Here is a 20502-nt window from a genome sequence, read left to right as displayed (position 1 = left end):
TTAAGATCCCTAATTTCAAGCTTCCCGCACCCTGTGTCAGACACACCCTTTCCCTCGGCGTGACAAAGAGGAGACATTTATGTCATGTTCCAGTTGGTGCCCTTGGCGGATAGGATCCCATTGCAGGATGTTGTATGAGTCCTACTCAAAACTCGCACCAATAAGGTCTGGGATGAAGGTGCAGGACTGTCAAAATCAAGCCAAGGCCAAGCACAGATAATCAGTCCAGGTGCCGAAACAATCCAGCCCTATCTTGAGATGTCAGGGATCAAAACTTGGACCTTCTGCATGCAAAGCAGATGTTCTAACCCTGAGCTTAAGGACTGATGGGAGCCACACTCCAAAACTTCTAGAGGGCACTAGGATGGGGAATGCTGAACGAAGCACAATATTGTCGACTTGACTGTCAGCGACTCTGCAGGGTGTCAGGTAGCAGGTCTCCTATCATCAGCGAACTGATTCTATTTTAACTAGAAATGCCAGGAATAATAACATCAATATTCCAATTTATAATCCACCTTTCACCCCAAAGCCCCAGAGCAGTTTAAAACCATTGAAGTAAAGGTAAAGATAAACTGACCCCTGACCATTAGGTCCAGTCATGGCCGACTCTGGGGTTTTGGTGCTCATCTTGCTTTATTGGCCGAGGGAGCCAGCGTACAGCTTCCGTGTCATGTGGCCAGCATGACTAAGCCACTTCTGGCGAACCAGAGCAGCGCACGGAAACGCCGTTTACCTTCCCGCCGGAGCGGTACCTATTTATCTACTTGCACTTTGATGTGCTTTCGAACTGCTAGGTTGGCAGGAGCAGGGACTGAGCAATGGGAGCTCACCCCGTCGCGGGGATTCAAACTGCCGACCTTCTGATCGGCAAGCCCTAGGCTCTGTGGTTTAGACCACAGCGCCACCCGCGTCCCTTACAACCATTGAAACACAACATTAATAACAGTTTTAAACAACGTAATATTACAAAAACAAGGTGGTACCTAAAATTAGGTGGGACTTCGAGTGCCAAAAAGCCAGAGTAAAGATGTGCTTCTTCAGCATTTGCCGAAAAGCTGTATAATAAGGATGAAAGGTTCTTGTAGCCTTTCTACAAGCACAGCAGCTGTTCTGCTACTGAATTCCAGTGCCTCCCAAAATCACTGTTTCACAAATATCATCTGCATTAAACCGTTGCCAGAAAGGAGAGGAGAGGCAAAACTCTTATTTTTTTACAAAACAAAGCAATTGGCAGCCCTAGGACTCTTGCTGTTCCTTCGCACAACAGCAGCAACCCACGAAGTGTTGATCTGTTTGAATTTGTTTGGTTTTATCCTCGCATCTCTTCTCTCTTTGAGACAATCCTCGGAGCCACGGAGGAAGAATTAAAAAACCCAGAAAACAAAGCCAAAACCTGCAGCCCAAGCAGAGCATTAGGCGAGACCCCCGAGCCCACAGGCGGTAGATGAATCCCACCCATGTTTTATGTTTTTAATTTGCGAGCAATGTTTCCAGGGAGTGAGGGGAGAGGGTGAGTGGTGGAAGTTAGCTCCAGCCAGTCAGCGATTCTCTAAGCCCCCCGCCTGGCCTGACACAGCACGATCGATGAAGGGAAGCTCCTGCTTCTGGAAATGAAAGGAGCCTTGGAGGCTGCCAGCTGACGTGATGAATGTCTGGTGACTATAGAGGCATCCCCTGAATGAGATGGGTGGTTCTGGAAGTGATGTCACAGGCTGTTCTGCTGCCACGTGCTACAGCAAACCAAAAATACTCCTCTTGGCTTACACACCAGCGACCGGGGAGGATGGCTGGGAGTTTGAGAATGCATAGAATTCAGAGTTTAATAAGGTGCAATGGGTGTGGGGGGGGGGGACTGAGACAAAATGCTGCAGTGTTCGGGGTTCCTGTTTAGGATGCCAGCCAGCCATGCTCTTTTCCAGGATACTCCATTCCATTCCTCTTTCCCAGTAGCCAAGTCAGCAGTAAAGGTAAAGGGACCCCTGACCATTAGGTCCAGTCGTGGATGACTCTGGGGTTGCGGCGCTCATCTTGCTTTACTGGCCGAGGGAGCCGGCGTACAGCTTCCGGGTTATGTGGCGAGCATGACTAAGCCGCTTCTGGCGAACCAGAGCAGCACATGAAAATGCCGTTTACCTTCCCGCCGGAGTGGTACCTATTTATCTACTTGCACTTTGACGTGCTTTCGAACTGCTAGGTTGGCAGGAGCAGGGACCCAGCAATGGGAGCTCACCCCGTCACAGGGATTCGAACCGCCGACCTTCTGATCGGCAAGTCCTAGGCTCTGTGGTTTAACCCACAGCACCACCCGCGTCCCTAAGTCAGCATTAGGGATGGGCTAATCTGTTGGTTCTCCACATTTCCACATGTGTCTGCGAGTTTTTTTTAAATTATTTTTTAAAGAGACCCGGTGAAAATTCGCCAGCCTTTTAGTGTGGATTTCTGCATGTTTTGCACACAGGTTCGCCTAACGTACATACTTTTGCAATGCAGTTTCCCCTGAAATAAGGCTCTCTTTTTTTGCATGCATGCATGCATTTTTCATGCACCCTTTGCCCTAGTAAAATGCATGTTTGCTTGGGTGGAGAATTGCACTGCAAAGTTTGGAGAAGAGTGAATTTCAAGGACAGCTGTGTTTTGGTTCATGTATTGCTTCAGAAAGGACGAATTGGGTAGGTTTGCTTTTAAATGCAAACTCAATAGAATCTCAGGGGAAATGTCTTCTTCCTTTACCTTCCATTAGATCGTTTCAACAGAGAATCAAACCTAGAACTTTTTGCATGCCAGTCATGTAGACCACAAGCTTAACAGGAGTCAACAGTGTGATGAAGCAGCAACAAAACTAATGCAATTCTGGGCTGCTTCAAGAGAGGTGTAGTGTTGATGAAGGGAAGTCATCGTCTTGCTCTATTCTGCACTGGTCAGACCACACCTGGAGTCCTGTGTCCAGTTCTGGGCGCCACAATTTAAGAAGGATATCGACAAGCTGGAACGTGTGCAGAGGAGGGTAACCAAGATGATCAAGGGTCTGGAAACCAAGCCTTATGAGGAACGGTTGAGGGAGTTGGGTATGTTTAGCTTGGAGAAGAGAAGAACTGATATGATAACCATCTTCAAATATCTGAAGGGCTGCCACATGGAAGATGGAGCCAGTGGATTCAAATTACTAAAAAGGAGATTCCAGCTAAACACCAGGAGGAACTTTCTGATGGTAGGAGCTGTTCACCGGTGAAACAGACTTCTTCAGGAGTTGATCAACTCTCCTTCCTTGGAGGTTTTTAAGCAGAGGTTGGATGGCCACTTGTCATGTACACTTTAGTTGAGATTCCTGCATTGCAGAGTGTTGGACTAGATGTGTTAGAATTCCTGCTCCATGACTGCAGTCATGGGATTTTTGTCTATCACATGACGGTGTATGTTTTGACTCCACAGAGTGGGAAGTGACAGAGACAGGATGTTTGTGTTACTGTGTTCCGTGAAGTGGGACTATTGCCCTTTGTTCTTTTTCTCTTTGCTGTATGATGCTAGAGAGAGAGGGAGCCATGTTGCAGTGCTCCGTGTGTGTTTACATGTAAATAAAGTAGATTAGCCAAAATGCTGAGTTGCAGAGGTCTGTTATGCAAGCTGCAAAGACTGTGGATCCCTAAGTGTGCCGATGTCTGTTGGCATCGGTCGCTGTGATGTTTGGGCTGAAGAAAGCTTTTGAAGCTCCTGAACAATCGACCAGGAGGGAGAGAACATGCCAGTCGGGCATGTGTCTCTGCCAGGGTCCTACTCGAGTGTAGGACAATCTCCTTACAAGATGACCCTCGGGGACACTTCCAACTTGACAATTTTATGATCCTATTTCCCATACCACTGAGCGGTGTCCCCTCCTTGTCACAGAGGTGCCCGGCGTCAGTTCTTCTCTGTGCTTAATTCAGTTTTGGTGGTGCCATACATGAAAAAGTAGACAGCACCTAGGAGTAACAGCAAATTAATCACCATTTCAGTCGTTTCCGCTGCTGTCTCTCAGCAAGAAACTGATTCTGATGACAGGAAGGATAATCAACCTACTTCTGAATTCTGTTTTGCAGTATTTGACAGTGCAGATCAGGGAAATGTTTTACCGCCTATTCTTCAAAGTTAATTGCTTTTTTCCTTGCTTTAAAAAAAAAAGGTCTCCTCTGTAATAATCATACACAAGTGGATTACGAGGCCTATTTTGTAAATATCCATTGGTGAATTTTTAACCCAATGGATTGGAACGGGGGGGGGGGGGAGTCCAGGCCGTGTTCAATGCCTTTCAGTAACGAAAAAGCATTTGTGCAGCCCATTTGTGGTTGATTTCTGGGTTGCAGCCAAGTTTCCCCCCACCTGACACAAGACACACCAGCCACTATTGTAATAGGCAAGCTCCTTGCTACTTGTTTATCATATTTCCTGATGGGGCCAAGATAACAAGGCGAGTGTTGGAAGGCTAATAGGCCTTGGTGTTGCGAGATCACTTTCAGTCTATATTTGCATTTTTGCTCTCTTCTGTTCCCAAGGGGACTTGTCCCTCAGTACCACTACAGGCACAGCAGATTATGGATAGAAAGCAGATGAGATATCTTAAACACGGGCCATTAGAATATCTTGCCAAATTAAGCTTTGGATTTCAGTCGAGGGTAGTGGGATTCTCACACAACAACCTCATCATGAATAGGGTCCTCTTCAGGCCTCAGTTGCTCAGAGCTGATCTAGATGGGCTGGTCTTGGTGGTGTCCCCAAGTTTAATGATTTTCAGAAGCCATGGAAAGGCACACCTTTTTAGCCAGGCTTTTGGAAATAACCTTATTGTTGGTCATCTGTTAATGGATTTATTGCTGTAATGTTGTTACAGTGATTCGTTTATTAAGCTATAACTCGTTGGGACCTTTGCAGACCTTCCAAGTATCCCGCTTTTCCAGGGACAATACCGGATTCCTAGACCTTGTCTCTGTTTCTGATTTGATCCCAGAATGTCCCGCGTTTCCTAAGGATGTTCCTATTTTCATGGGAGATATGTTGAAAGGTATATGACTCCAGAGCCATCTGAAGGCAACCCTGTATAGGGAATTGGTTTATTTTAATGCTTAATGTTTTATTATGTTTTTAAATGTGTTGGAAGCTACTCAGAGTTGGCTGGGACAACCCAGTCAGATGGACAGGTAGTCAAATTATTATTATGGAATTGTTGTTTAGTCATGTCTGACTCTTCGTGACCCCATGGACCAGAGCACGCCAGGCACTCCTGTCTTCCACTGCCTCCTGCAGTTTGGTCAGATTCATGTTAGTAGCTTTGAGAACACTGTCCAACCATCTCATCCTCTGTGTCCCCTTCTCCTTACGTCCTCCATCTTTCCCAACATCAGGGTCTTTTCCAGGGCGCCTTCTCTTCTCATGAGGTGGCCAAAGTATTGGAGCCTCAGCTTCAGGATCTGTCCTTCCAGTGATAACTCAGGGCTGAGTTCCTTCAGGATGGATAGGTTTGATCTTCTTGCAGTCCATGGGACTCTCAAGAGTCTCCTCCAGCACCATAATTCAAAAGCATCAGTTCTTTGGCGATCAGCCTTCTTTATGGTCCAGCTCTCACTTCCATACATCACTACTGGGAAAACCATAGGATGTCCCTATTTCATCAGAGAAATGTTGGAGGGTATGCTTTTGGTGAAGGGTAGGAAATTTATGTACCAAATAAATAAATAGCCTAGCGCAGGTGTGCGGGAACTTTTGACCTGGTTCCAGTGTGGCTCACAAGACTGTTTTCCCAAAATCATGTCCACCTGCCCCACAGCTGATGTCATACGTGATGTGGGGCAGGTTGAGATGCCGCTGGATTGGCACATTGGGAAACTTGGCCATGTAGCTGAATCCTGAAGAAAATAGCTTTGCCACCTCTATGCTTGGGCAGTGGCGAAGCTCTTGCCCTATGGTTCCGAAATGTTTGACAACTAGTTGGCTTTCCGGTGCTGCACAAGGGATTTTGACAGGTGGGCGGGGCAGCCCACATGTCAGTCACTTGATGTCATAATGATGACAGGTGGGTTGTACCATCCACTAGTCAAAGTCTTCCCCTTTCCTGGCCTAGCAGTTTTTAAGTGTATTATAAGCACTGGGCTGAAGGTCCTGAATTCAAATGCTAGCTCACTCCAGAACCCACTAAATCACAACCCCAGTCTCCCTCCCACCCCCATCAGCAATATGAGATTTTCACATGAGCTTTGTAAAAAAAATTACTGAACGTTGAAACGTTTTGAGCCATCAGGGAAATGGCAATATATAAATATTTAACAGTTATTACTGTTATTGTTTCCCAGACAGTTCTGACACATTGCATGCATCCGTGCGTCTTTTGTTACTGTAAGATCTCCTGTTTAACTGAAAAGATATTTACAAGCATTTATGTATTTAGAATGTTTCATATGCTGTTTTTCAACAAAAGTTTCTCAAAAGTAGGATGCACGGTGGGGGAAAATGGGCTACAATTAAAACATTCTGGAAAAATACTAATCCTGGGTTGTATCCAGTAGAGTAGACCCACTGGAATTAATGAGTGTGCTTAACTTAACTTAGATGCATTCATTCCAATGGGTCTACTCAATGTGTAGAATTCAGGTGGCTACAACCCAATTTAGTATACTCACGTTGTAAAGATACTGTTTTCTTTTGTGTGTGATCTGTATGCGATATCCAGTGGATATAATTCAGTGGCGATATCCAACAGACTTAATCTGTTGATTTCAATGGAGTCCAGCTTCCCGCGGGCTATCACTCTTTTTCTGTGAAATCTGCATGCAGACTGTGCACTGAAATGTTTGCTAAGCTGCATTTACAGGTTTATTATATCCCTACATCCAGGAGCACCTTAGCTGTGGAAATTATTAGTTGCCCAACGATAGCTGTTGAAATGATTTCATAAAGTCAGCAAAAACGGGCTTTTCGTCCAGCCAACAGACCAAGCAGGTTTAACGCACTTGGACAAACTGCAGCTCTCTGCAAAATATTATGGATCCAGAGAGAGAGAGAGAGAGAGAGAGAGAGAGAGAGAGAGAGAGAATGTGTACAAATTAAATATGCCCATGAGGTTTGACGTGTCTTGAAAGATAATAACAGATAAAGAATGACAGTGCTAGATTGTGGAGAACAGGTTTGCAGAAGCAGGTCTCTGTTTCTATAATGCTCACAATGGATCTGTTTCAAGGTTCTTGTTCGTAATCTTAAACAGAATGACCAATTACCCTTTTGGATTTCCTTATGGGCTGCGTAGGTTTGAGATGGGGGTTCTGTGCTCCCGTAGGATGCTTCCGAACAATCTGTGTATTCATCATTCACCCAAATTTGCTTGCAAAGAGATCAGACAACGCTGGCTATCCGTCGAGCACTCATCCTAATCTGTTTGCAGGGAGATTAGATGAGGTTGACTTGTTTACTGAGCACCCGCCCTAATTTGTTTGTAGGGATATTAGATGACGTTGGCTATTTTTGGAGCGTTCCTTCTGATTTGTTTGCAGGGAGGTCAGATGATGATGGGTCAAATTAAGCCTTATACCATACTTCCAGGGACACGGGTGGCGCTGTGTGTTAAAACACAGAGCCTAGGGCTTGCCGATCAGAAGGTCGGCGGTTTGAATCCCCGCCACAGGGTGAGTTCCCGCTGCTCGGTCCCTGCTCCTGCCAACCTAGCAGTTCGAAAGCACGTCAAAGTGCAAGTAGATAAATAGGTACCGGTCCGGTGGGAAGGTAAACGGTGTTTCCGTGCGCTGCTCTGGTTCGCCAGAAGCGGCTTAGTCATGCTGGCCACATGACCCGGAAGCTGTACACCGGCTCCCTCAGCCAATAAAGCGAGATGAGTGCCACAACCCCAGAGTTGGCCACGACTGGACCTAATGGTCAGGGGTCCCTTTACCTTTTCCTTTTTACCATATTTCCCACTGCATTTTCCAGTCACTTTCCATTGCAAAAAGTTCTCAATGTGGGTTTGTGTGTATACACAGGTTCAGGACCTTGCGATCAACTGCAATTGTTCCACCTGGATTTCCCAGTATGTGATTGAACCCCACCTGAAAACCATGGCAATCTGAAAGCCCTTTGAGTCTCATAGTCTTCCTCTGGCAACCCTACCAGGAAACACATGCATGTTTAACTTATTCTTTTCTCCTTTGCACCCCCCCTCCCCCGCAATCCTGGCTTTCGTAATCCCATCCAACTCCTATCTATGCAATTTTGTTTCACCTGGGAAGAAACCAAAACCCAAAAACCCACTGCTTGTTTTCTCTTCCTTGTTCTGTCCCAACCTGTTGATGATTCACCCCAACTTAAGGGGCTGCCTATCTGGACTTGACTGCCGTTCTGCTTTGATAACCAGCCCCTTCTTAAAAGGAAAGGTGAAAGGCCACAGGCCCTTAGTGAAAGAATTCGAGCCCCAGATAACACGCTGCGGTGCTAACCTACATGCTCGGTGAAGGAAGTTTACAGAAGCGGCAAAGGAGGGGTGGGGGGAAACATCTCAGAGAAGGTCAAGCTTGTTTATGTTGAAGCTCCCGTTCAGACAAGTCTAGCCTCAGGGAAGGAGATGTAGCTCAGTGGTACAACATCAGCTTTGCATGCAGAGAGGGCCGGATTTAGGTTTGATGAGGCCCTAAGCTACTGAAGGTAATGGGGCCCTTTATATGTCCAGCTGTCCTTTGTCAACAGCAAATTGTCGCTGCTTTTTGTATTGAATATATGCTATATGTGTTGAATATATGCCAAACTGGGAGGGGTGGCTAACACCCCAGAGGACAGGATCATACTTCAAAACGACCTTGACAGATTAGAGAACTGGGCCAAAACAAACAAGATGAATTTTAACAGGGAGAAATGTAAAGTATTGCACTTGGGCAAAAAAAATGAGAGGCACAAATACAAGATGGGTGACACCTGGCTTGAGAGCACTACATGTGAAAAGGATCTAGGAGTCTTGGTTGACCACAAACTTGACATGAGCCAACAGTGTGACGCGGCAGCTAAAAAAGCCAATGCAATTCTGGGCTGCATCAATAGGAGTATAGCATCTAGATCAAGGGAAGTAATAGTGCCACTGTATTCTGCTCTGGTCAGACCTCACCTGGAGTACTGTGTCCAGTTCTGGGCACCACAGTTCAAGAAGGACATTGACAAACTGGAACGTGTCCAGAGGAGGGCAACCAAAATGGTCAAAGGCCTGGAAACGATGCCTTATGAGGAACGGCTAAGGGAGCTGGGCATGTTTAGCCTGGAGAAGAGGAGATTAAGGGGTGATATGATAGCCATGTTCAAATATATAAAAGGATGTCACATAGAGGAGGGAGAAAGGTTGTTTTCTGCTGCTCCAGAGAAGCGGACACGGAGCAATGGATCCAAACTACAAGAAAGAAGATTCCACCTAAACATTAGGAAGAACTTCCTGACAGTAAGAGCTGTTCGACAGTGGAATTTGCTGCCAAGGAGTGTGGTGGAGTCTCCTTCTTTGGAGGTCTTTAAGCAGAGGCTTGACAACCATATGTCAGGAGTGCTCTGATGGTGTTTCCTGCTTGGCAGGGGGTTGGACTCGATGGCCCTTGTGGTCTCTTCCAACTCTATGATTCTATGATTCTATGATTCTATGGTGACTGATGGACCTAACAGGTATCTAAAGCCATTTTCACATGCAGAATGTAAAGGTAAAGGGACTCCTGACCATTAGGTCCAGTCGTGGCCGACTCTGGGGTTGCGGCGCTCATCTCGCTTTATTGGCCGAGGGAGCCGGCGTACAGCTTCTGGGTCATGTGGCCAGCATGACTAAGCTGCTTCTGGCGAAACCAGAGCAGCACACGGAAACACCGTTTACCTTCCCGCCGGAGCGGTATCTATTTATCTACTTGCACTTTGACGTGCTTTCGAACTGCTTATTGTTGAGGGGGTGTAAAACTGTGGGGTAGGAGAAGGGCCACATTCCCTTGCAGGCAACCTTGTGAGGGCCTCATGCCGTTGGTGGATGGAGCCATGAATGTAATTACCATATTTTTCTCTCTATAAGACGCACCAGACCACAAGACGCACCTAATTTTTGGAGGAGGAAAATAAGAAAAAAAAAATATTCTGAATCTCAGAAGCCAGAACAGCAAGAGGGATTGCTGTGCAGTGAAAGCGCAGGCTGCATTCACTCCATAAGACACACACACATTTCCCCTTACTTTTTAGGAGGGAAAAAGTGAGTCTTATAGAGCAAAAAATACGGTATTTGCCTTTGTGGAGTCATCTAGCTTCAACACACTCCTCTCTGCCCTCCATCCTGGCAAGCAAGGGGCATGATCACAGTTAAGGACACATTCCAGGCTAGGAGGGGGGCACTTGGGGTGTGGCCTAGGGATAATTTCAAGGGCCAGGTAGAGAGACCTGGGGGGCCACGTCTATGTTCTCCCCACCCCTCCAGCTCTGAGGTTTCTCACTCCAGGATTTTAAAATTCCTGTAGGGCACCTCTGCAGTGCCTCTTTGATAAGACTTTAGTTTCTTCTCAAATGAAAAGCGTTCTTGCCTCAATCTGGCTTTCCAGCTTAGCTTGGAATACAACTGTCTCTCTCTCTCTCACACACACACACACCCAGATGAAACAAACACTGATCCAATTGAGAGGAGCATGATTTCCACTCTAGCAACCTGAGCGAACACTTGGTGATGGATTTCTTGACTCCCAGCTCCTAATTTCCTCCTTTTCTAGGGAGGCTTGTTGCTGTTATCTTTTACTGTCCGGTTTAATACTGAAAGAACATATTGAGTGACCCAGCGCAGCTCTTGGATACGAGAATTTAGATTGGTTCCTTAGGCACAAGCACGGGCCTGTTCTTAACCTTATCTGTCAAACTCTTGTTATCCGGGGCCAAAAACGTAACTTGAGCGCTGCAGAAGCAATGAAGTTCAGAACAAGCTACTCAGGGCTAAACTGCACACGAGGCAGGGGATCTGTGCTGGCTGGCTGAAAGCAAAAAGGTGGCTGGGTAGAGATTTAGATCAGAGGTAGGCTCTGGTGGATTGGGTGTCAATCCTACCCAACCCTGCTCCATCTCCTCGGTTTAAGAGGAGAGGAGGAAAAACAACACCCAGGATGCCGTATTGTGTCTCTTAGGCTTTCCGCTCTGCTGCTGATAGCAGCTGTGGTGGAGGGGCAATTTGAGCTGGAGGAACTGTGCAGGGGGAAAGCGTACATTGGCTCCTGGTACATTTCCAAGCACCATTCAAAGTGTTGGTGATTACCTTTAAAGCCCTAAACAGCCTCGGCCCAGTAGACCTGAAGGAGCATCTCCACCCCCATCATTCAGCCTGGACACTGAGGTTCAGCTCCGAGGGCCTTCTGGTGGTTCCCTCACTGCAAGAAGCGAGGTTACAGGGAACCAGGCAGAGGGCCTTCTCGGTAGTGGCGCCTGCCCCTGTGGAACGTCCTCCCACCAGATGTCAAGGAAATAAACAACTACAGTGGTACCTCAGGTTACATACGCTTCATTACAGACTCCGCTAACCCAGAAATAGTGCTTCAGGTTAAGAACTTTGCTTCAGTATAAGAACAGAAATTGTGGCCCGGTGGCGCGGCAGCAGCAGGAGGCCCCATTAGTGGTGCTTCAGGTTAAGAACAGTTTCAGGTTAAGAACAGACCTCCGGAATCTGACTTTTAGAAGACATCTGAAGGCAGCCCTGTTTATGGAAGTTTTAAATGTTTGATTCTATTATTAATATTCTGTTGGGAGCCGCCCAGAGTGGCTGCGGAAACCCAGCCAGATGGGCGGGGTATAATTAAATTATTATTATTATTATTATTATTATTATTATTATTATTATTAATTACCCTGCATTCTGGAGGCCTCAGAATGTGGATTTCAGAATCTGCAAGAGTGTGCACTGGACGCTGGGTCATAGAGCCACCCTCACGTCGGCTTCACTTTGATTCCTAGACTAGACTGGGCAAAGGGTGAAACATGACTGACAAAGGAAAGAATTTGCAAACGATTCATTTGGTAGGGTGTGCTTTTTTTGTTTTTTGTTTTTACACATGTCTGTTGGTAGGCATGATGTCAGCAGCAGGTGGAGAAAGGTAGGGGAAAATTCCCTGTTAGGAGATTGTAGTAGTCACCGGCATTTTGTAATCCCAACCAGTCTCTTGTGGCGTCTTTTGCTCATATGTTCCGAAGGTGCTTTGGGGAAAGCGAAAGCTCTTTGAGGTGTTTCTGGAATGCCACGAGCGGCAGGTAAGGAGGGTCTTAAATGCGTCTTAAATGCGAGGTGTGTTTTATTTGCAAAGATTCTGTTGATCCAGAGAGACTCGGGGCATTTGCTCCCGCAATGCTGAGCACTGCATTTTGAATCTTATGTCATTAACGCAGGAAAGGAAGCAAAAAAAGGGAGACTTGTTTTTCTTCCCAGATCAAGGTTGCATTCTAAATTATCATCAGCACAGCTCCTTAATTCAGCTGATAGATTTAGGTGGCAAGGTAGCAGTTAAGTCTGTATCCTTCTTCCCACCCACTCCCCAGCTGCTGGGGTTTAAGTTCTAAGTAAACAAATTTTTAAAAATTAAATATTTTATTGATTTTGCTAAGAAGTGCAAGCACAACAAAAAGAGAGAAAACTACGGATAAAAAAAAAGTAAACCTTAGAGTGTCACAGCCTGGAAGGATGAAAGTACAAAGGAGTGGCTCCGCTCCAAAGGAATAATAAAGTATTGACTCATACAAAGATTCCCTTTGCGAAATGACAAAGATATGTAGAAATGAAAGTCTTCTCCACCTGCGAGTTCCATCCATTATTGAGAATAAAGGTTCTGCAAAGTCTTAGATGAGCCAGGCATTTGCATATCCTGGTGGCGCTGAGCAACCGCGTGCCTGCTTATTGTTATAAGAAATAAAATCATGTCATATAGGGGGAAAATGTATATCTATCATTAGAGCACTGTTGTTTAGATACTTCTAGCTTATGAGATACCTGTTCCAGGACGGCAATAATGCAACAAACTTCTGTGATGGGGTTGTGCTTGTTTAGATCCCTAGCATAGACCAAGGGAAGGTAAAAGCAGGGGTCAGCAAGGATTATCTTTCCTGGGCGGGATCAGTCCCCTGGAGATCCCTCTGCGGGCCAGATCGTGTGTGCGTGCGCGCGCCTGTGATTTCCGGCGTCTGTGTGTGTGCAGACGCGATTTCCAGCGCTGCGGAAGTGAGTCCCTGTGCCACACTGTGCCAGTTTAGCACAGTGCGCAAGTATGGGCCGGTCAAACTATCTCCGCAGGCTGCTTCCGGCCCATGGGCCTTAGGTTGCTGACCCCTGGTAAAAGGGACACGGGGGGGGGGGCACTGTGGTCTAAACCACTGAGCCTCTTGGGCTTGCCAGTCAGAAGGTTGGCGGTTCAAATCCCTTCAACGGGGTGAGCTCCCGTTGCTCAGCCCCAGCTCCTGCCAACCTAGCAGTTCGAAAGCACGTCAAAGTGCAAGTAGATAAATAGGTACCACTGCGGCAGGAAGGTAAACGGCATTTCCGTGCGCCCTGGTTTCTGTCACGGTGTCCCATTGCGCCAGAAGCGGTTTAGTCCTGCTGGCCACATGACCCAGAAAGCTGTCTGTGGACAAACGCCGGCTCCCTCAGCCTGAAAGCGAGATGAGCGCTGCAACCCCCTAGTCGCCTTTGACTGGACTTAACTATCCAGAGGTCCTTTACCTTTTTACCTAGACCAGGGGAGCAATCCTATGCCAAGAAACTGTCCTAAAGCAGGCCTGTGTGAATTAAACTGGTGCGAAGTGACATTAGAGCCAGACCCCATCAAGCAGCGGTGTGCAGCTTTACCTAACCCTAACAGAGGGGAAATGAGCCTGTAAAACCGTCTTCTATGCTGTGTTGCCAGGTCATGTGTCTGAGCTGAACTGACTTCAGAATCCACGCTAAATCTGCCCTCACCATGCCTCCAAAATAGCCCTTTTGGGGGACTTACACTAACCCCAGCTTGCTGAGCATGTTGCAATGTGGTAGCTCCAGCTGAGCTGGGTTTGGAGACTTAATGTTAGCTGAGCCAGAGATCCGCTGCCCCTAAGCTGCTCATCCTGTTGTAGCTCATCACAGACTTGCCCCCTAAGTATATCCTCTTCAGAGATATAGAGTCAGTATGTTTCTCTTTATTTATTTCCTTGTTTGGTATTACCATTGGTAACAGAAGCAGCGCTAAGTTCTCGGGCTCGGCTCCTGTTTGCACACTTCTCGTAGGAGTCTGGTAATATAATAATAATAATAATAATAATAATAATAATAATAATAATAATAATAATATTTTATTATTTTTACCCCGCACATCTCGCTGAGTTTCCCCAGCCACTCTGGGCAGCTCCCAATCGAGTGTTAGAAACAATACAGCGTTAAATATTAAAAACTTCCCTAAACAGGGCTGCCTTCAGATGTACAGTGGTACCTCGGGTTACATACGCTTCAGGTTACAGACTCCGCTAACCCAGAAATAGTGCTTCAGGTTAAGAACTTTGCTTCAGGATGAGAACAGAAATCGTGCTCCGGCAGTGCAGCAGCAGCAGGAGGCCCCACTAGCTAAAGTGGTGCTTCAGGTTAAGAACAGTTTCATGTTGAGTACAGACCTCTGGAACAAATTAAGTACTTAACCCGAGGTACCACTGTATTTTAAAGATAAGATAGTTGCTTATTTCCTTCACATCTGAAGGGGGGGGGTGTTCCACAGGGCAGGTGCCACTACCAAGAAGGCCCTCTGCCTGGTTCCCTGTAACCTCACTTCTTGTGGTGAGGGAACTGCCAGAAGGCCCTTGGCGCTGGATCTCAGTGTCCAGGCTGAACAATGGGGGTGGAGACGCTCCTTCAGGTATACAGGACCGAGGCCGTTTAGGTCAGCACCAACACTTTGAATTGTGCTGGAAAACTTACTGGTTGGCCACTGTGAGAACAGGATGCTGGACTCGATGGGCCATTGGCCTGATCCTGCGGGCTCTGCTTATGTTCTTATCCCCCGTGATAAATGCATACGTACTTTGCTTTGATGCTTCATTGTGATTGAGCATTTGAGCTCATTCCTTTTGCACCCTGTCTGTCTAGCCGGAGCACAAGGAGAGAAAAACAAACTCTTAAGTGAGCCGAGGTGCTGAAGGAGCCCCGAGAGACATATTTCTTGTCAAAATGACAAACTGCTCTTTCTGATCCTCGGGGGCGGTTTGTGTGGCAAAAACGCACGAGGCATTAGCCTTCCTGTAATGGAGAAGGCAAGAGGGAGCATCAGGTTATTTCCACCTCCTCCTTGATTATTATTTTCATCGTCATTTTTTAAAAAACTACCCTTCCTTTTCAGAAGCAGCTTTCCAAAAGGTGACACTCGGCTCCTCCTTCACATTTCCCCCTGTTGCTTTCTCTGCTCTGTGCTGCAATTCCTGGAGAGGTACCTATGACCTCTTGCTGCCCTCTGGGTTTTGTGGGGAATGAGTTCAGCAGGTCGGCTGCATCCATCATTCCAGTCCATCAGAAACAGTTGAGCGCCAATTGCACCGCTCTTCCATTAGCGGAGACGCTTCAGATTGTTAAAATGGCGTAAAAGCCCTCTTTGCCGAATTGGTCAGACGGTGTTGATTTCCGTGTTCTTATGAGGGGTTAATACACGGCGGAACGCCGCCCTTGTGCTTCTCTCAGAGCAGCTTTGAGAAATATCGCCTGGGCCTTTCTTGCCTTCTAATAAATAGCCCTCGGATAGGGCTGTATAATACGGGATCGTCCCGTAGTTCAGTGTAAAATGCTATGTATGCAAGTAGGACAGGTGTGGGGAATCTGTGGTTCCCCAGAGGTTGGTAAACTACAACTCCCACAATCCCCGGCCATTGACTATGTTTGCTGGCACTGATGGGAGCTGTTGCCGAGCAATATCTAGAGCAGGGGTCTGCAACCTAAGGCCCACGGGCCACAAGAGGTCCACGGGGGTCGTTTTACCGGCCCACAAGCCACTCCCAAACCGAGCCACCCACTCGGCGAGTTCCTGTGCGCTGTGCTAAACTGGCGCAGCACAGCGCAGGGACTTACTTTGCGGCACCAGAAATCATGTCTGCTCAGGTGCTAGAAATTGTGGGTGCACACACTCACACGCCCCCTTGATCTGGCCCACGGAGGGGGCTTCGCAGCAGTGAACCGGCCCAGGCAACCTTGCCGACCCCTGATCTAGAGGGTTGAAAGTGAGTGGGGTTTTCCCCTTTTTCTGCTCTGTTATTCCACAATTGACAACCCATTGCATGCACACCGCTGATATTTCCTTTCTGCCCCCAGCAGATGCCTAGGAGAAATATCCACCTAAGAACTTGTGTTGATTTAGCCGACTCTAATTTGACAATGTGTCTCCAATATCCCTGGGTTATTCCCCTGGGATCTCTCCTCCAATTTATCTCTGGACTAAAGATCCAGCTCCCGAGAGTCCCTTGGGGAATCTGAACATACAACACAGAAGGTTTATTCTCTCTCCCTCCTTATAGCTGCAAAGCATTAAAAAAAGCTGTGCTCAGGTACCAGCAAGAAAACAAACCTTTCCAGCTGTGTTTGTCTTTTAAAATGGATGGACAAGCCAAAGGCTATGACAGCTGAATCCTGCCCATACTTCAACCAAAAATAAATAAGGGTGAGAGCTGCAACAAAACGTTACATGTGGAGTACCCCTGCTCAGGGTGCCACCAAGCCAGCCATGCCCATTTCCGGACTACTCCATTCCAATCCCCTTCCTCCAGTTTCCCATTTTTCTTCTCTGTCCAGCACTCAGAAGGGACGCGGGTGGTGCTGTGGGTTAAACTACAGAGCCTAGGACTTGCCAATCAGAAGGTCGACGGTTCGAATCCCTGCGACGGGGTGAGCTCCTGTTGCTCAGTCCCTTCTCCTGCGAACTTAGCAGTTCGAAAGCACGTCAAATTGCAAGTAGATAAATAGGTACCCCTCCGGCGGGAAGGTAAACGACGTTTCCGTGCGCTGCTCTGGTTTGCCAGAAGCGGCTTAGTCATGCTGGCCACATGAACCGGAAGCTGTACGCTGGCTCCCTTGGCCAATAAAGCGAGATGAGCGCTGCAACCCCAGAGTTGGCCACGACTGGACCTAATGGTCAGGGGTCCCTTTACCTTTACTACCAGCGCTCAGAATTCTGCAGCCACCAACCCTTGCTCAATGCTCATTGAGTTGTTTGCCACCCTTCTCCTGCCCCAAAGTTTTTCTGTAGTTCAGCGAACCTTGGTGTTACTGTGTTCACCCTTCCTGAAGCCTCCTTCTTTTACATGGGCATTGCCATTTTAGCTTTAAGTGTTGGCATGCAGGGAACTGAATTAATGATTGGTACATTCAGGGGAATGATTGTAATTTCACAAACCTAGAGCGTAGTCAGAAGCAAAACATGGAAAATCAATTACCCCCACCACCACCTTTCAGTCCAACTTACTTACACCCTAGATGTTGACAAAGAGTAGCTTTCTGTACTTAAGGTTATAAATAATTTTCTGCTTTGAGGGGTTTTCCCTAGGTATGGGCTTCTACAGAGATTTTTCCAGGCAAAACACTGGGCTGGGTGTGGGGAGCGCAGGCCAATGTCTCACAAAAATTGAGAATACAGTGGTACCTCGGGTTACATATGCTTCAGGTTACATACACTTCAGGTTACAGACTCCGCTAACCCAGAAATAGTACCTCGGGTTAAGAACTTTGCTTCAGGATGAGAACAGAAATCACACGGCGCCGGCACGGCAGCAGCAGTGGGAGGCCCCATTAGCTAAAGTGGTGCTTCAGGTTAAGAACAGTTTCAGGTTAAGAACGGACCTCCGGAACAAATTAAGTACCGTATTTTTTGCTCTATAGGATGCACTTTTTCCCTTCCAAAAATGAAGGGGAATAGTTTGTGTGTCCTATGGAGCGAATGCAGGCTCCTTGGCTTCAGCGAAAGCAACACGAAGCCTCCAAAGCGCAGAGGGAGTGCTCCCTCTGCGCTCCGGAGGCCTCGCGTTGCTTTCGCTGAAGCCTGGAGAGCGAGAGGGGTTGGTGCGTACTTTATGGGGAAACTCCGTGCTTCAGCCCTGACGCTGGCCGGGCTGGCTGGGGGGAACCCCCGGCTTCCCCATAAAGCCCCGACAAGCTCAGCCGGGGCTGGCTGCTTGCCGGGGCTGTAATTCAAGCAAAGGGAGAGCTGCTTGCACGCGTGTAAGCAGCTGTTACTCTGCTAGATTTGCAATGTGCCGGAAGGATGGGGACTGCTCCTTCTGCCCCGCCCCCCACCTTATTGTGCCGGTAATTCCCGGCATTTCCTCCTTTTGCGCTGGTTCCACGAGGCAAGGCAGCTGCAATGATTTGATTCAGAATATTTTTTAATTGTTTCCCTACTCTAAAAACTAGGTGCGTCTTATGCTCGGGTGCGTCCTATAGAGCAAAAAATATGGTGCTTAGCCCGAGGTACCACTGTAATAGTGTCTACATTTCCCTCATATCCTGAGTTCTACAAATGCAGGAAAGCAATAAAAATTGTTTTAAAATGCTGGAAACTTTCTCTCTCTCTCTCTCTCTCTTTGTAAAGGAAAGCTAGGGATTTTTGATTTCCCTAGATATCCAAATGCTTAGATTTGAGGTTGGGAACGTTGAGCTATCTGTGTCCCACCACTGGAATTTATGGAATTCCAAAAATCCCCTCAGCCTGATATGTTCTCCCTGATATCTCTCTCTTATCTTAACTCCATCTCTTTTACACTAGAGGTTTCCAGCAGATTCTGTCCCTGGAGATTCTAGACTTGGATAAGCCATAATTTACATGCCCTTGACAAGATAGGCATTTGGCCAAGTGACTGGCAAACGAATAGTCTTTTCAGTCTACGCCCATGTCACTGAACTCTAACTTGGGATACCAGCATTGTGTAGACTGGCTCCAGAACCAGGGCCAGATTTAGGTTTGATGAGGCCCTAAGCTACTGAAGGCCCTAAGCTTACAGACTTCGCTAACCCAGAAACAGTACCTCGGGTTAAGAACTTTACCTCAGGATGAGAACAGAATTCGCACCGGCGGCAGCGGGAGGCCCCATTAGCTAAAGTGGTACCTCAGGTTAAGAACGGTTTCAGGTTAAGAACGGACCTCCGTAACGAATTAAGTTTGTAACCAGAGGTACCACTGTACAGGGAAATCCGGTGGGGAAAGATGGGACTCCACAGTGCCACCTGGTGTCACAGTGTTATATCACACATATAAAACGGTTTTTCTTTACCAATCTAGCTGAGTCCTGAGTTTCTCATTTTCCCTGTTTTAAACTCAGTTCTGCAGATTTTCCACATCCATATGCAATTTTTTTAAAACTCATGAAAACTAATCAGCCTTTCTGTTTCTCCTAATTGTTGTTGTTATTGTTATTAACCCGCCCTTCAACCTAAAGTCCCACACAATATGAAAGACAATATTTAAAATGGTTTAAAAGAATTTACAATCACAGAAATAAAGTGGGTCCTAAAGATATATATCTCAAGCGTCAAAAGCAAGGGTATAGAGGTGTATTTGCAGAAAGCTCGATAATGAAGGAGGGAGCTCCACATCTTACAACCAACCAGCCACTCAATCTTTATTCTTGCAATCACAGATCAGCCACAACTCACAAGAAAAAACACATTTCTGCATGCAATTCTGCCTAATATGCACACTCTAATATTTACATTTTCCCTAATATAATGCATTTTTGTTTGCTATTCTTCCTAACATGTGCATTTTACGTAGAATCATAAAATTGCAGAGTAGGAAGGGACCTGGGAGCTACCTAGTCCAATCCCCTTCAGTGCAGGAATCTGCTCACAGCTGTCCCTGTGTGGGCTCGAACCACCAACCTTGTGGTTAAAAGCCAGACACACTTACACATTGTGCAACTGTTGGCCAATCTACGCTTTGCATTTCTTGCAAATTTATGTACACTTTTCTCAGCCTCAATTGCAATGTTTGCTAGAAGTGTGAATTTGGAAGGATAGCTGCATTTCGTTTGATATACAGTGGTACCTCGGGTTAAGTACTTAATTCGTTCCGGAAGTCTGTTCTTAACCTGAAACTGTTCTTAACCTGAAGCACCACTTTAGCTAATGGGGCTTCCTGTTGCTGCCGCGCCATCGGAGCATGATTTCTGTTCTCATCCTGAAGCAAAGTTCTTAACCCGAGGTAATATTTCTGGGTTATTGGAGTCTGTAACCTGAAGTGTCTGTAACCTGAAGCCTATGTAACCCGAGGTACCACTGTATTGCTTTAAAAAGTGTGAACGGGGTAGATTCACCTCTAAACATGAACGGAATCAAATTTCTCCCCAGTCCCAAACTCCCTCACTGTTCTGTTCAAAACAAACAAACAAAACCCCAGAAAGATTTCTTGCCACATCACAATCCAAACTCAGCCATGAACAGACTCTTGAGTGGCAACAGTTCATTAATTAACACGGCCTGCGATTCAAATAACTGGGCTTGGCTCCTATTTTGGATACCAAAGCAAATCT

At 46.7% G+C, this 20502-nt stretch overlaps 1 protein-coding gene across 43 annotated transcripts in view; it reads left to right on the top strand.

Annotated features, from left to right (window-relative positions):
- ARVCF (ARVCF delta catenin family member) overlaps positions 1–20502 on the top strand; it is a 594486-nt gene that overhangs the window by 393618 nt on the left and 180366 nt on the right. For 2 of the 43 annotated variants that reach the window (XM_083589892.1, XM_083589898.1), the window contains exon 1: positions 12152–12240. The exons of 39 other annotated variants lie outside the window; for them this stretch is intronic. The gene's annotated coding sequence lies outside the window, so the exon portion shown is untranslated. Of the gene's footprint in view, positions 1–12047; positions 12241–20502 lie in introns of those variants that run through there. 2 more of the 43 variants (XM_083589905.1, XM_083589889.1) reach the window with 2 other exon arrangements.

The sequence above is a fragment of the Podarcis filfolensis genome (genome assembly GCF_964270895.1).
Source record: "Podarcis filfolensis genome assembly, chromosome: 16".
Classification (NCBI taxonomy): Eukaryota; Metazoa; Chordata; class Lepidosauria; order Squamata; family Lacertidae; genus Podarcis; species Podarcis filfolensis.
The sequence above is the reverse complement of the archived record's forward strand: the minus strand, read 5'-3'. Positions and strand labels throughout refer to the sequence as shown.